Source organism: Pipistrellus kuhlii, unplaced genomic scaffold, assembly GCF_014108245.1.
Source record: "Pipistrellus kuhlii isolate mPipKuh1 unplaced genomic scaffold, mPipKuh1.p scaffold_m20_p_19, whole genome shotgun sequence".
NCBI lineage: Eukaryota > Metazoa > Chordata > Mammalia > Chiroptera > Vespertilionidae > Pipistrellus > Pipistrellus kuhlii.
Genome location: NW_023425504.1, coordinates 22,645,125 through 22,662,536, shown reverse-complemented (window position 1 = coordinate 22,662,536; position 17,412 = coordinate 22,645,125).

The following is a 17,412-nucleotide window of genomic DNA, read 5'->3' as shown; positions in this document are numbered from 1 at the left end:
CCAGGAGACCTTCTGGACATACTTTTAGACAAAGCCATGGTGGCAGGGCTGAGGCAGAGATGGTTAGGGGTGACCAGTCAGCAGGAGGGCAGTTGGGGACAAGAAGGTCAACAGGGGAGGGCAGTTGGGGGCGAAAAGGCCAGCAGGCACAGTGGTTAGGGTGATGAGGCAGGCAGGTGAGCAGTTAGGAGCCAGCGGTTCTGAATTTTAAGAGGGTTGTCCAAATGCCAGTCTGTGTGTGGGATTAGGCCTAAACCAGCAGTCAGACATCCCCTGAGGGGTCCCAGACTGGAGAGGGTGCAGGCTGGGCTGAGGGACACCCTCCCCTCCGTTCCATGCATGAATTTCATGCACTGGGCCACTAGTATATATATTGTATAAAAGCCTAAGTGACCATTCGACCGGTAGCTATGATGCACACTAACCAGCAGGGGGCAGATGTTCAATGCACAGGCATGGAAACATGGAACAGACTGATGAATCTCAGAGGGAAGGGGGTAGGGGGAAGGGGGAAGCAGGAAGAGATTAACCAAAGATCCTATATGCATACTAGAGGTGCAGTGCACGTGCACTGGTGGGGTCCCTTGGCCTAGCCTCTGGGGATCGAGCTGAAACCGGCAGTCTGACATCCCCCAAGGGGTCCTTGATTGCTAGAGGGCTCTGGCAAGGCCAAGGGACCTCACCTATGCACGAATCTATGCACCATAGAAAGATGTGCATGGCATATTTTCAGAAAAGAATATGCTTTAAAATGTTAATGTTGAATCTGATTCCTTTTCCACTGTTAATATCACTATGAAGGAAGAAAAATTCGAGGAGTAAACTGTAAATACACTGTTGATCTGTTGACTGTGGCAATTATGGAAGAGTTCACTTTTCAGTTTGTTCATGTATTTCTGTAACATTTGAATCTTATATAGTGTATATGTTAATTTTGTAGTCAGAAAAAAATCATTTAAAATTTAAACCTGATTGAGTGATGAGACTTAGATTTTGCATACACACACACACACACACACACACACACACAAAATTCCTTAGAGCGTTTTGACTGAGTTAGTGTAACTGAACAAAAATATATATAGAAATAGAGTAGGCAATACAAATTTGATTTTTTTTAATATGATGTTATGGACTAAATTGTATTCTGTTAAAATTCTATTTTGAAGCCCTAATCCCCAATACTTCAGTATGTGACTATATTTGAAGACAGGACCATTAAAGAGCAATTTAAATTAAAATGAGGTCATTAGGAGAAACAAAGATGGCGGCATAGGTAAGCACTAAATTGCTGCCTAGCCCAACAATTTCAAAACTACAACTTACAAGTCCAGGAAGCACACAGAACCCTAAACAAACAGAATCCAAAAAAGGACCACACCAAGACAAATCATAATTTAAATGCCAAGAGCAAAAGACAAAGAGAGAACATTAAAAGCAGCAAGAGAAAAACAGTTAATTACCTACAAGGGAGCACTCATACGATTATCAGCTGATTTCTCAACAGAAACTATGCAGACCAGACAGGAGTGGTAAGAAATATTCAAAGTGATGAATAGTAAGAATCTACCACCAAGATTACTCTACTCAGAAAAGTTATTCAGAATGGAAGGTCAGATAAAGAGCTTCACAGATAGGAAAAAGCTAAAGGAGTTCATCACCACCAAAGCAGTCTTATTTGAAATGCTGAAAGGTATTCTTTAAGAAGAGGAAGAAGAAGAAAAAGTAAAGATAAAAATTATGAACAACAAATACATATCTATCAACAAGTGAACCCAAAAATCAAGTGAATTAAAAATCTGAGTTACAGAATAAACTGGTGAATATAATAGAATCAGGTGCATAGAAAGGGAGTGGACTGATAATTCTCAGGGGGTAAAAGGGTATGGGAGGTTCAGGAAGAGACTGGACAAAAATTGTACACCTATGAATGAGGGCAGTGTGGGGGAGGTAAAGGCAGAGGGTGAGGTGGGAACCGAATGGAGGGGAGGTATGAGGGGGAAAGGAGAAACTATTGTAATAAACTGAACAAAAAGGATTTATTAAATTTTTAAAAATGAGGTCATTAGGGTAGGCCATAATCCAATGTGACTGGTGTCATAAGAGGATATTAAGATACAGAGACACAGACACATAGACAGCACCAACCATATGACAGGACACAGTAAGATGGCCATCTATAAGCTAAAGTAATGCCTGAGGAAAAACAATAATTCTACTTATATCTTGATCTTGGACTTCTAGTTCAGATTTGTGAGAAAAGAAATTTGTGTTGTTTAAAATGCCACCCAGTCATGGTATTTGTTATGGTAGCCCCATCTGACTAATGCAGATGATATACTGATAAGGGACATTATAAAAACAACTTTAGATCTTCATTTTAAAACTTACATTCTAGCTGGTTTGGATCAGTGGATAGTGTGTCAACCCTTGGACTGAAGGGTCCTGGGTTCAATTTTGGTCAAGGACAAATACCTTGGTTACAGGCTCAATCCCCGGCCCTGGTCTGGGCACATGAGATAGGCAACCAAAGTGTCTCTCTCACATCAATGTTTCTCACTCTCTGTCTCACCACCTCCCTTCCACTCTTTCTAAAAATTCAAAGGAAAAAATATCATCGACTGAGGATTAACAACAAAACTAAAGAATAAATGTTCTTTAAAAAAAAAACAACACTAACTTTTCCCTGGTTGGTGGGGTTCAGTTGTTTGGGTGTCATCCCATGTACCAGAAGGTTGCTGATTCGATTCCTGGTTGAGACACATGCAGTTGTTGCAGGCTAGATCCTAGGTAGGAGGCATGCAATCCATGTTCTGCTCTTACATTGGTCTCTCTCTCTCTCTCTCTCTCTCTCTCTCTCTCTCTCTCTCTCTTTCTCTCTCTCTCTCTCTCTCCCTCCCTCTCTCCCTCTCTCTCTTCCTTTCTATCTAAAGAGCAATAGAAATATTTTTTTAAATAAAGAAAAGAAAAAAATTATAACAAGATGGATGACTCTTGAAAATGTATGCTAAGTGAATGAAGCTAGTCACAGAAGACCACGTCCTACATAATAAAAGAGTAATATGCAAATTAACCATCACTCTGCTCATAAGCCACGCCCACAAGCCAATCAGAGCAAGTATGCAAATTAACCCCAACCAAGATGGCTGCGGCCAAAGAGAGCTTAGGTTTCTCTGGCAACGGAAGAAGCCAAGCTTTCCACCTGCCCTAGCAAGCCTAAGCCTCCACTCAAGGCTACAAAGTTTCAATTATATAAGGTAAGCAAATCCAAACAGAAACGGCTGCCACCATGGAGTGAGCAGGAGGCTTGGCTCTGCTCCAGACTACAAAGTTTCAATTGTAGAAAGTAAATATATCCCAAATATCAGAGCTTCCGCTTGGGTGGCTGGGGGCATAGCCAGTCAGCAAACCACCACAGGCCCATCACTCAGGCTGCCCCACACCCCAAGGGAACCCCTACCCTGATCCAGGACACCCTTCAGGGCAAACCAGCTGGCCCTCACCCATGCACCAGGCCTCTACCCTACATAATAAAAGTGATATGCAAATTAACCATAACTTGGCTATGCCCACCAGCCACACCCACCAGCCACGCCCACCAGTCAATCAGATCAATTATGCAAATTAACCCCAACCAAGATGGTTGCAGCCACAGAGAGCAGTTGAGAGGCTTGGGTTTCCCCAGCAATGAAGGAAGCCAAGCTTTCCACACACCATGGCCAGCCTAGGCCTCCACTCAAGGACACAAAGTTTCAATTATAGAAGATAAATCCCAAGAAAAATGGCGGCAATCACGGAGCTGGAGAGAACAGGCTAGGGTTTCCCTGGCAATAGAGGAAGCTAAGCTTTCCACATACCCTGGCCAGCCTAGGCTTCCACTCAAGGCTACAAAGTTTCAATTGTAGAAGGTACACAAATCCAAACAGAAATGGCAGCAGCCACGGTGCAAGCAGGGGGCTTGGATTCACTTCAGGCTATAAATTTTCAATTGTAGAAGGTAATTATATCCCACATACCAGGACCTCTGCTTGGGTTGCAAGGGGTCGTGGCTGACCTGCAAACCACCACAGGCCCCTCGCCTAGGCAGCCCCACACCCCAAGGGAACCCCCACCCTTATCTGGGATACCCTTCAGGGCAAACCAGCTGGCCCCCACCTGTGCACCAGGCCTCTATTCTATCTATTGATAATAAAAGAGTAATATGCATATTAACCATCACTCCAACACACAAGATGGCTGCCCCAATGTGGTTAAAGATCCTCCCCCATGTGGACACAAGATGGCCACCACAAGATGGACAGCAGGAGAGGGCATTTGGGAGGAACCAGGTCTGCAAGGGAGGACAGTTGGAGGTGATCAACCCTGCAGGGGAGGGCAGTTAGGGGTGACTAAGCTGGCAGAGGAGGGAAGTTGGGGGCAAACGGGCTGGCAGGGGAGCAGTTAGACATCAATCAGGCTGGCATGGGAGTGGTTAGGGGGTGATCAAGCTGGCAGGCAGAAGCAGTTTAGGGGCAATCAGGAAGGCAGGCAGGCGAGCAGTTGGGAACCAGCAGTCCTGGATTGTGAGAGGGATTCCAGATTGGAGAGGGTGCAGGCTGGGCTGAGGGACAACCCCCCCAACCCATGCACGAATTTCCTGCACTGGGCCTCTAGTATTGTATAATTCCATTTATATGAAATGTCCAAAATTAGTAAGTCTATTCAGACAAAAAGAGATTAGTGGTTGGCTACGCCTCGGTGCCATTAAGAAAAATTACAACTGCTGATGGCTATAAGGTTTATTCTAATGGTGTAGAATGTGTCCTAAAAAGTGTGGTGCTGATTATACTAAACCCATTAAAGTTTTCACTTTAAATGGGAAATTGTTTATTTGTGAATTATATCGCATGAAAGCTGTGTTTTTTAAACTCATTTTGTAGAAATAAATAAAATCATAAAATTGTATATGGAGAAGTAAACAAACAGATGAAATCAAAAGAATTTTTGTACAATAATTTTCTAAACTCTATACAAATAAATTTGAAAGCCTGGCTATTTCCCAGGGAAATGTGAATCAACAAAATTAACCCAAGAAGATGAAAATAAACAATTACTATTATAAAAATTGAAAATGTCAAAGAGTACCTCCCAAAATGTATGAGACCCAGAAATTTCAGATAAATGTAATCAAATCTTAAAGTACTGAATAACTCCAATGTATTTAACCTATTTCATAACAGAGAAAAATTCATCTCCTTCAAATTTGAAAGCTGTAGTTCAATCTCACTTATGAATATCAACGCAAAAATCCTATAAATAAATGCAATTAGAAAGCCCATTGGAAGAATATAACACACCAATGACCAAATGGGTTTATTTCTGGAAGATAAGTTTTTTTTTAACATTAGAAATCCATTAAAACAATTCACTATATTAACAGATCAAGGAAAAATAATATGGTTTTCATAGATGCTGAAAAGTTATTTGACAAAATTCAATATCTATTGCTGATTTAAAATACCCTTAAATAAATTAGGGATAAGATATATACTTGCTTCACATTATGGTATTTAAAATAGCTTAATACCAATGCATAAACAGACAGACCAACATAGCAATGGAACAGAATACAGTCCAGAAATAGAGCTAAATATATATAGGACTTTCGTGTAGGAATAAAAGCCACATTTCAAATCAGTGGAGGAAATGGTTGTATTCAACAGATGGTGTAGCGACAACTGGCTAGACATACACTAGATCTCTACCACATTCCTTGCACCAAAATAAATTCCACATGGAATTAGTTTTTAAGAAAGAAAACATATTTAAAAAAAACCCAGATGGATATGTTTATGACCTTGGGATAAGAAAGGTCTGCTTAAAAAAGACAATATTAAAAAAAAAAACTTAGGAAAAAATTGTTATATTTAACTACATTAAAAATTAAAATGTTCTGCCTTAGCTGCTTTGGCTCAGTGGATAGAGCATTGGCCTGTGGACTGAAGAGTCCCAGGTCTGATTCCTGTCAAGGGCACATGCCTGGGTTGCATGCTCGGCTTTCCATGGGGGTGTGCAGGAGGCAGCTGATCAATGATTCTGACCATTGATGTTTCTATCTTTCTCTCCCTTTCCCTTCCTCTCTGAAATCAATAAAAATATGTTTTTTTAAATCAAAATTTCTACAATGATTAATGCTCTTTACTCAGAAAAATTCTATACAGGTCACAGTTTAATATTTTTTCTAATCATAAAAAATGTGTGAAGCCCTAGCTGGTTTAGCTCAGTGGATCGACTGTCGGGCTGCATACTGAAGGGTCCTGGGTTTGATTCCAGTCAAGGGCACATGGCCCGGTTATGTGCTAGGTTCCCCATGGAGAGTTTGCAGGAGGCAGTTGATCAATGATTCTGACCATTGATGTTTCTATCTTTCTCTTCCTCTCCCTTCCTCTCGAAATCAATAAAAATATATTAAATAAATAAATAAATAAATAAATAAATAAATAATGTTGGAATTTTAAATATATTATATATTCCCAATGTGAGGAAGGAATTTCTAAAAAGGGCATAAAATCTAGAAGCTTTGATGAAAATGCTGACAAACTTGAATGCATAAAAATTTTTTAAATCTGCAAGGAAAAAACACTGTAAGCAATGTCAAAAGACAAGACAACTGTAATACTATCCTATATATGGTAATAAAGAGGTATTATGCAAATTAACCCTCATGCCCTTTGAAGATGGCTTCTTTTGACCAGGCTGGCAGCGGGGTTAGTGAGAGATGATCAAATGACTGAACAAGCAGGCTGAGTGGGGTGACTAGATAGGTGGGGTTGGGGAGGCAGGAAGGGCAACCAGGCCAGCAGAGGGGGACAGTTGTGGGTGACCAGGTCAGCAGGGAGGTAGTAAGGAGTGACCAGGCTGAGGGGAGGGCAGGTAGGAGTGACCAAGTTGGCAAGGAGGGGGCAGTTGGGGGCAACCTGGCTGGCAGCGAGGGTCAGTCAGGGGCGACCAGGCCAGCAGGGGGGAAATTTAAGGGCAATCAGGCTTGCAGGGGAGGCAGTTAGGGGTGACCAGGCAGGTAATTGAACGATTAGGAGCCAGTGGTCTAGGATTGTGAGAGGGATGTCCCACTGCCAGTTTAGGCCTGATCCCACAGGGGTCCCCGGGATTGGGCCTAAACCAGCAGTTGGACATCCCTTAAGGGGTCCCAGATTGGAGAGAGTGTAGCCTGGGCTGAGGGGACCCCGTCCTCCCCCCCATGCATGAATTTCATGCACCAGGCCTCTAGTCAAATACATATATATATATATATATATATATATATATATATATATATATATTTTAAAAGACAAGTCAAAAGGCACAGCACTAGTTTCCTTAACATATAATAAAACTCCTACAAATCAAAAAGGAAAATGATCAATAGAAAACTAGGCAAATGATAGGAACAATTCACACAAAAAGAAACTGCTTTTACCATGTCAAAGTTACTGAAACTCACTCCTAATGAAAGAGATGCACTTTTACAATAAGAGACCATTTTCACCTATCAAATTTTCAAAGGTCTAAAAGTTTGGTAACACAATGTTTGATGAGGATTTGGGAAAACAGGCACTCTCTTACATTCCTGATAGGAATGTAAACTGATACAATAAGTATGGAGGTAATTAAGCAATATATATCAGGATTTAAAATAATTGACCCAACAATTATATTTCAGACTAGAGGCCCAATGCACAAAGATTCGTGCAAGAATAGGCCCTCCTTCCCCTGGCTGCTGGTACCGCCTTCACTCTGGCCCAGAGCTGCCTTTTTGCTCTGGCCCAGAGCTGCTTTTCAGCTCCAGCCCAGAGCCACCTTTCTGCCTTCCCACGCTGCCCAGAGGCCAGGAGCAATTGGGTGACGTGGGTGACCAGGGCCACTCTGCCCCTGGCCACTCAGTGCCTGCATATGCAAATTAATCCACCTTATTTGTTGGGTTAATTTGCATACTCACACCTGATTGGATGTAGGGCATCGCAAAGGTACAGTCAATTAGCAAGTTACTCTTTTATTAGTTTAGATAACTTATCCTACAGTTAAACTCCCACATTTGCAAAATAACACGTGTAAGAGTGTCTATTACAGCATTGTTTGTATTATAATAGCAAGGGTTGGAAACAACTGAATGCCCATCATATAGGGGACAGTTTAAATAAATAAAAGATTTGATTATACAAGTGGTCTATGGAATTTATATGAAAAATGATAGCGGGCTATTTTTGAGGAAGAAAACTGTGGGACTGGTGATCAGTGATTAGAAAGATTTACCTTTCATTGTACATCTTTTAGATACTCAAGGTTTTTTTTTACTTTATAAGTGATTTACTTATTTTTATTGTTTTTTAAAATATATTTTTATTTATTTCATAGAGGAAGGAAGAGAAACAATTATGATGAGATAAAATCATTGATTGGCTGCCTCCTGCATGCCCCACCAACCAGACATGTACCCTGACTGATAATTGAACTGTGCCCTCCTGGTTCATAGGTTAACACTCAATCGCTGAGCCACGCTGGCTGGGCATGATTTACCTATTTTTAAAAATTTGTTTACTTAACAAACATGTTGAAATTATTATTGCCAAACTCTATCAGCTTTCCAAATATCAGCTCAGGTATTTTTCACATCCTATGATGTAGGCACTATCGTTATATCCATTTCACAGATGAACCCCTGGTACCTTATGACTTATGTGGGCCCTGGGCACTTTGGTCATTGTAGGACTCTTCCACCATAAAAAAATATTGAAATGCAGGGACCGGTTTAGCTCAATGGATAGAGCATTGGCTTGGGAACTGAAGGGTCCCGGGTTCGATTCCGGTCAGGGGCATGTACCTTGGTTACGGGCATATCCCCAGGAGGGGGTGTGCAAGAGGCAACTGATCGATGACTCTCTCTCATCGATGTTTCTAACTCTCTATCTCTCTCCCTTCCTCTCTGTACAAAATCAATAAAATATATTTAAAAAAAATATTGACAGTGATATTTTATAACTGCTTTTGCACATAAAGATAAATACAATCCAAGATGCATTCATTATTACATATTAATTAGGTTTATAGTCATGTTTACTTCTGATTTTCTTTTTTCTTTGAAATTTTATTTTATTTTATTTATTTTAAACATACTGAAACTGTGTACATTTTATTGATTTTTTACAGAGAGGAAGGGAGAGAGATAGAGAGCCAGAAACGTCAATGAGAGAGAACCATTGACCAGCCGCCTCTTGCACACCCCCTACCGGGGATGTGCTCACAACCAACGTACATGCCCCCAACCGGAATCGGACCTGGGACCTTTCAGTCCGCATTCTGACGCTCTACCACTGAGCCAAACCAGTTTCAGCTATTTTTTTAAATTTTAAATTAAATTATTATATGTGTACATATCTTACTACTTCTGATTTTCAAAGAAATTAAACTTAAAACATTTTCCTGTGCTCCTAAAAGTATTACAGGTCTTAGGCACTGTACCTACTGTGCTTAATGGATAAGTCAACATGTAGGTACCGAGGTTAAGTAACTTGCCCAAGGTCACACAGCTGAGAATTTAACCCAGGGAGTGTGATTTCAGAATCTGTGCTTTGAATCAGTAAACTAGATATATAAAACAAATCACAGAGGAAATAACATGGTTATATGTGTGCTAATATGTAATTACCTATAAGATAAATTGAGTGAAAAAAATCAGCAGGAAAAATAGTGAACATATGTTTTTAAAAAATGTTTGTACAGATGATTGGAAGATGGTGATTGGCAGGAAGGTAGGGAGGGAGAGAGTGTGAGAGAGTGAGGGAACCATAGAGGAGAGTATAGACATTTGTGTGATGTGTGTGTATGAGCTAGGGACAGTTAGATTCTGCAGGTCCTCCAAGGGGCTGACAAACCAGGCAGTGTTAGACCACAGAGCCCCGCGCACAAAGTGGACACTTCTGGGTGGCCAGTGTGGGGCACAGAGACCATGCCATTTTGAGAAACAAAGCTGCCTGAGACTAGGATCCTGGCCTCAGCACCACCCAGTTGCGTCTGAGATGCAAACCAGGACCCTGCAGCCATTGGGGACAGAGAACTGTGACAACAGCTTCAGCCCAACAGACAACAAGAATCCAGACTTCCAGGCCGCAGATTTCTGTGAGACAAAGAGCCTATCCCTCTCCTAGTAGAATCGAGAATAGCACCATGGCAACTGATAGACCAACCCCTCGCTCAGGGCCACAGCACTCCTATTGGAATTTGAGTTTGGGAGTGCACACACGGACCTCAGTGCTTTTATTGGGAATTTGAGCCTCACATGCACAGAAACTGAAATCTTCTCTCCACAACACAATCCGGTGACCAAACCTGAAGCCCATGCAGGGTGGCAGTGCCACCTGACCGATTCTGGGCAAGCGCACACGGAAGTCTGTTTTCCACAGTGCACACAGGAGTCTGTTTTCAGCAAGGCACATGGAAGTCTGTTTTCCAAAGCACAGGCACACTATAATGCTACTGTGCAGCTCAGTCCCCGTAGTAACCAGGACCCAGATTCTCCTGGCAAGAGGCAGCACTGAGCACCACTGACTTGACTCTGTTACTTACCATGTGTGCCTGGGATCCCCGATGCACAGAGCATTCACATTAAGAGCCAGTGACTCCAATTCTTGGTGCATGTGCACATGGGGACCCTGTTTCTCAGCAAGCTGCACAAGGCAATAGAGATCTGATATTCGATTCTTGGTGCAGACACAGGGAAACTCTGACACCTGGCATGCACTAGGGGACTCATTTTCAGCACACACCAACAGTGCAGTGCAGGCAGGGTCCATAATTCTAGTTGCTCACATGAGACCACACTGAATACTGGTAACACTGACCCTTGGCGAGCCTAGTTCCCACCAACCCATGGCAGCCATACATCCTAGTGTCAGAGCACTTCAGTGACACTCGAGTGGTGTGAAGCTCCCACGGTACACAGCCCAGGTCCACACAACTCGAATTTTGACGCAACTGGCTGGTGCTGAGGCCAGGATCCTAGTCTCAGAATGGGGAGACGACACAATCCCCAGAGAAAAGAAAATGAGGAGTTACCAAGAAAAAAAAAAAATTAGTGAAATTGAAGCATGTAACATAACCAAAAAAAGAATTCAGAGTAATGGTCGTGGAATTCATACATCAGATGGATGAGAAAAATCAACAATCTATGCAAGAATCAGGAAGAAATGAAAAGTGATATAGCTACAATCAAAAACACCATGGAGCCAAAACTGGTTCGGCTCAGTGGTAGAGCGTCGGTCTGCAGACTGAAAGGTCCCGGGTTTGATTCCGGAAAAGGGCATGTACCTTGGTTGCGGGCACATCCCCAGTAGGGGGTGTGCAAGAAGCAGCTGGTCGATGTTTCTCTCTCATAGACGTTTCTAGCTCTCTCTATCTCTCTCTTCCTCTCTGTAAAAAAATCAATAAAATATATATATTTTTTAAAAACACCATGGAAAGTTTCAACAGTAGACTAGAAGCAGAGGACCAAATTAGTGAGTTAGAGCATCAGGTACAGAAACAAGCACAATCTGAACAGCAACTGGAAAAAAAAAATTAAAAAGCAGGAGGAAAGCCTAAAGGAACGTTGGGACAACATGAAACAAAGTAACATATGTATAATAGGGCTGCCAGAAAGACAAGAACAGCAAGGATTAGAAAAAAATATTTGAATAAATAATGACAGAAAACTTCCCAGATATGGGGAAGGAAAAAGTTACTCAAATACAGAGAGTCCCAAGCAGGAACAATCCCAAAAGACCCACACGAAGACAAGTCATAATTTCAATGGCAAATATTAACAACAAAGATAGAATCTTAAAGGCAGCAAGAGAGATAGACAGATACCTACAAAGGATCCCCCATCAGATTATCAAATGATTTCTCAACAGAAACACATCAAGCTAGAAAGGAATGGAAAAAGGTATACAATGTTTTGCAAAGCAAAGAACTGAATCCAGGAATACACTATCCAGCAAGGTTATCATTCAAGATTGAAGGGGAAATCAGGAGCTTCGCAGACCAAAAAAGATTAAGGGAGTTTAACACCACCAAACCAGCAATGCAATAAATGCTAAAGGGAATATTGTAAAATAAAAAGGTAAGAAGGAACACAGACACAAAAATAGATATAACTACAAACAAGTACCTTTCAGTAATAACTTTAAACATAAACTGACTAAATGCTCCAATCAAAAGACATCGAGTGGCTGAATGGATAAAAAAACATGACACATATATATGCTGTCTACAAGAGATCCACCTCAGAACAAGGGACTCACACAGACTGAAAGTGAAGGGATGGAAAAATATCTTTCAGGCAAATGGAATGAAAAAAAGCTGGGGTAGCAATACTTATATCTGACAAAATAGACCTCAAAGTGAAGGCTATAACAAGAGATAAGGAAGGCCACTTAATAATACTAAAGGGATCGATACAACAATAGGATATAACCATGATAAACATATATGCAGCCGATGCGGGAGCACTCAAATAAATAACAAAACTCCTGGAAAATATCAGGGGAGAGATCGATAACAGTACAATCATAGTAAGGGACTTTAATACACCACTGACATCACTGGATAAATCCTCTAGAGTCTAGACAAAAAAACAAAAAAAACAAAAAAACAAAAAAAAACACAAAAAAACAGCAAAGACACAGCAATCCTAAATGACTCGCTAGATCAGATGGACTTAACTGACATCTTCAGAACATTGCATCCCAAAGCCACAGAATATATATTCTTCTCAAGTGCACATGGGACATTTTCAAAAATAGACCACATACTGAGTCACAAGCAAAGTCTCCCCAAATTAAAGAAGATTGAAATCATACCAAGCATCTCCTCAGACCACAATGCCATAAAATTAGAAATAAACTATAATAAAAATAATCCAAAAATCTCAAACACTTGGAAGCTGAATAGCATGCTATTAAATAATTACTGGGTTGTCAATGAGATCAAAGAAGAAATTAAAAGAATCCTGGAAACTAATGACAACAAAAACACAACAATCCAAAAAAAAATAATAAAAAGGGAAAATTGTAATAAATAATCTAACTATACAACTCAAAGAATTGGAAAGACAGCAACAAGAAAAGCCCAGAGTGAGCAGAAGGAAGGAGATAATAAAGATCAGAGCAAAAACAAATGACATGAAAACAAAAGAAACAAAACAAACAAACAAAAAAAACCCGCACAAAACAATACAAAAGATTAATGAAACCAAGAACTGGTTATTTGAAAGGATGAACAAGATTGATGAACCACTAGCCAGGCTCACCAAGAAGCAAAGAGAGAGGACTCAAATAAACAAAATCAGAAATGAGAGAGGCAAAGTAACAACAAACCCCACAGAAATACAAAGGATCGTTTAAAAATACTATGAACAACTCTACTTCAACAAACTAGACAACCTGGAGGAAATAGACATATTCCTAGAAAAATACAACCTTCCAAAACTCAATCAGAAAGATTCTAAAAATCTCAATAGGCCGATAACTATGAATGAAATTAAAGTAGTCATCAAAAGCTCCCAGCAAACAAAAGCCAGGGCCAGATGGCTTCACAGGGGAGTTATACCAAACATTCAAGGAAAAATTAAAACCTATACTCCTCAGACTATTCAAAAAAATTCAAGAGGAAGGAACACTTCCAAGCTATGAAGTCAGCATCGCCCTAATACCAAAACCAGATAAAGACAACACAATGAAAGCGAATTATAGGCCAACATCCTTCATGAACAGAGATGACAAAATTCTAGCAAATAGGATCCAGCAATACAACAGAAAGATCATACACCATGACCAAGTAGAATTTATACCGAAGATGCAAGGATGGTACAATATCTGCAAATCAATAAACGTGATATATATAACAAACAAATTGAGAGATAAAAATCACATAATCATTTAAATTGACGCAGAAAAAGCATCTGAAAAAATCCAACACCCCTTCTTGATAAATACTCTCAACAAGGTGGGAATAGAAGGATCTTAACTCAACATAATAAAAGCCTTATATGAAAAACCCACAGCCAATACCATACTGAGTGGACAAAATTTAAACCATTTTCCCTAAGAACAGGAACAAGACAGGGATGCCCACTCTCACCACTCTTGTTCAACATAGTAATGGAAGTACTAGCCATTGCAATAAAACTAAAAGAAGAAATAAAAGGGATCCAAATTGGAAAAGAAGTAAAACTGTCCTTATTTGCAGACAACATGATATTGTACATAGAAAACCCTAAAAATTTCATCAAAAAATTATTAGACTTAATAAATGAATATGGCAATGTAGCAGGATACAAATTTAATGCCAAGAAATCTATGGCATTTCTTTACACCAATAGTAAACTTACAGAAAGAGAGACTTAAAAAAGCAATCCCATTTACCATCACACCAAAAAAATTAAGTTTCTTAGGAATAAACTTAACTGAGGAGGTAAAAGACCTAAATGTGGAAAACTACAGGACACTGAAAAAACAGATAGAGGAAGACATAAACATATGGAAGAACATAGCGTGTTCATGTATTGGTAGAATCAACATCATTAAAATGTCCATACTACCCAAAGCAATCTACAGATTCAATGCAATCCCCATTAAAATACCAATGGCATATTTCACAGACCTAGAACGAACCTTCAAAAAAATTCATCTGGAATTTAAAAAAGACCCTAAATAGCTGCAGGAATCCTGAGAAAGAAGAACAAAGTAGGTGGGAATCTCAATACCAGATTTCAAGCTGTATTACAAAGCCACTGTTCTCAAAACAGCCTGGTACTGGCACAAGAACAGACATATAGATCGGTGGAATAGAATAGAGAACCCAGAAATTGATCCAAACCACTATGCCCAACTAATATTTGACAAAGGAGGCATGAACATAAAATGAAGTTAAGACAGTCTCTTCAACAAATGGTGTTGGGAAAATTGGACAGATACATGCAAAAAAAAAACCAAAAAACAAAAAACAACTAAACCACCAACTTACACCATACACAAAAATAAACTCAAAATGGATACAGGACTTAAACATAAAACGATAAACCATAAAAGTATTAGAGAAATCCACAGGCAGCAAAATCTCAGACATATGCTGAAGGAACTTCTTCACCTATATTGCTCCTAGGGCAATGAAAACTAAAAAGAAAATTAACAGATGGGACTACATCAAAATAAAAAGCTTTTGCACAGCAAAAGAAACCACCAACAAAACAACATATTTGCCAATGTCATCACCGATAAGGGTTTAATCTCCAACATTATAGGGAAGTCATACAACTTAACAAAAGGAAGATAAACAATCAAATCAAAAAATGGGCAAAGGACCTAAATACACTTTTCGAAGGAGGGCAGAAGGAAGGCCAAGAGACATATGAAAACATGCTCAAAGTCACTAATTATCAGAGAGATGTAAATCAAAACGACAATGTGGTACCATCTCACACCTGTCAGAATGGCTATCATCAACAAATCAATAAGCAACAAGTGTTAAGGAGGATGCGGAGAAAAAGGAACCCTCGTGCACTGCTGGTGGGAATGCAGACTGGAGCAGCCACTGTGGAGAACAGCATGGAGTTTCCTCAAAAAACTAAAAATGGCACTGCCATTTGGCCCAGTGATCGCACTTCTAGGAATATATCCCAAGAAACTAGAAACACCAATCAGAAAGGATATATGCCCCCCTATGTTCACAGAAGCACAATTTACTATAGCTAAGATTTGGAAACAGCCTAAGTGCCCATAAGCAGATGAGTGGATTAAAAAATTATGGTATATCTACACAATGGAATACTACACTGCAGTAAAAAAAGGAGTTCTTACCATTTGCAACAGCCTAGATTAGGGGTGTCGAACTCAATCAGAGAAGGGGCCAAAATCTAAAATCCAGCCTAAATCGCGGGCCGAATGGTTTACTGAACAGTCATAAACTGTCATTGTGATGGAAACGCAGCGGAGTGCAGTGATGACAGCGCGGTGCGGGCCACATTGCAAGGCCTGGCGGGACGGATTTGGCCCGCGGGCCTTGTGTTTGACACATGTGGCCTAGATGGAACTGGAGAGCATTTTGCTAAGTGACATAAGCCAGTCAGAGAAAGATAAATAGAAGATGATCTCACTCATTTGTGGAATATAATGAACAACATAAAGTGACAAACAGGGATCAGACTGCCAAACCTCAGAGGGAAGACAGGGGAGGGAGGGGGAAAGTAGGACAGATCAACCAAAGGACTTGTATGCTTGCATATAAGCCTAACCAATGGACACGAATGCCAGGGGGTAAGGGCATGAGTGGGTGGGAGGGTTTGGGGGGTTAATGGATGGATGAGGACACATATGTAATACCTTAATCAATAAAGAAATTTTAAAAAATAGCAAAGAAATAAGTATAAGAAGAAGCATATTTTCTACGGTTTGTGAAAATGAGATTTTCCTTAAGCACTGAGAATATGCTTGTTGGACTGTCTGTTTTTACACTACCATCTAAAATAAAATTGGATTTTTCTTTTAAAAAATAAAAATAAAAATGTTTGTACACACACATGCGCTATCTATCGAAGAATGGGGTTTTTTAATGTCAGGAGAAAGATCTTAAGGAACTGGGGGCCTGGGAGATTACTTTTCATTTTATGTTCCTTTGCATTATTGTTTTTTACCATGAGAATATATTAGCAGATGAGGAAACTGAGACTCCAACAGGGTTTAGTCACTTGCCAGATATTACACTGGTAGTAAAGGAACAAATCACATAAAAGTATGAATGATTATTCAGCCACTCAGTAATAAATTGCTTTCCTAAGTATAGACTTTCCAATATATCCTTATTACATTCCATCATTTTAACCCATAGGGCTAGTTGGCCAGGCTCTTTTTGTATCTTGATTCTGAATCCATTGCCTTCCATCTTTATGACCCACTTAAATCTGGCAAGCAGGCTTTCATGTTTCCATCCAACCTACTAATAAAAATATGCTACCAATCTAACTGATTGTGCCATCTATTATTTCACTTGCACCCCCCAATTTACCCTTGCATATAGGATATCTGAAGATCCAAATGTCACAGAATTTTGTAATGCAGTGTCCACAGCATTCCCTTGCTCACTCACTAAGCTGCTCTGAAACCACCTTTATAATATATATTTAAAATTAACATACACTTGGTTTCTGTGCTATGTTCCACAGGCTTCTGAAGTTTACAACCTGGCCAATTCCACAGAACTCAAACATAAACTGTGTCAGAAAGACTATGACTTCCACTCTCCAATTTTTCATAACACATTTGAACAGGACATTTTAAAAAGCAGATATATACAGCTGTTTCCCCACAGGAATGAACTCACTGCCACCCAAAATAACCCAGCCAA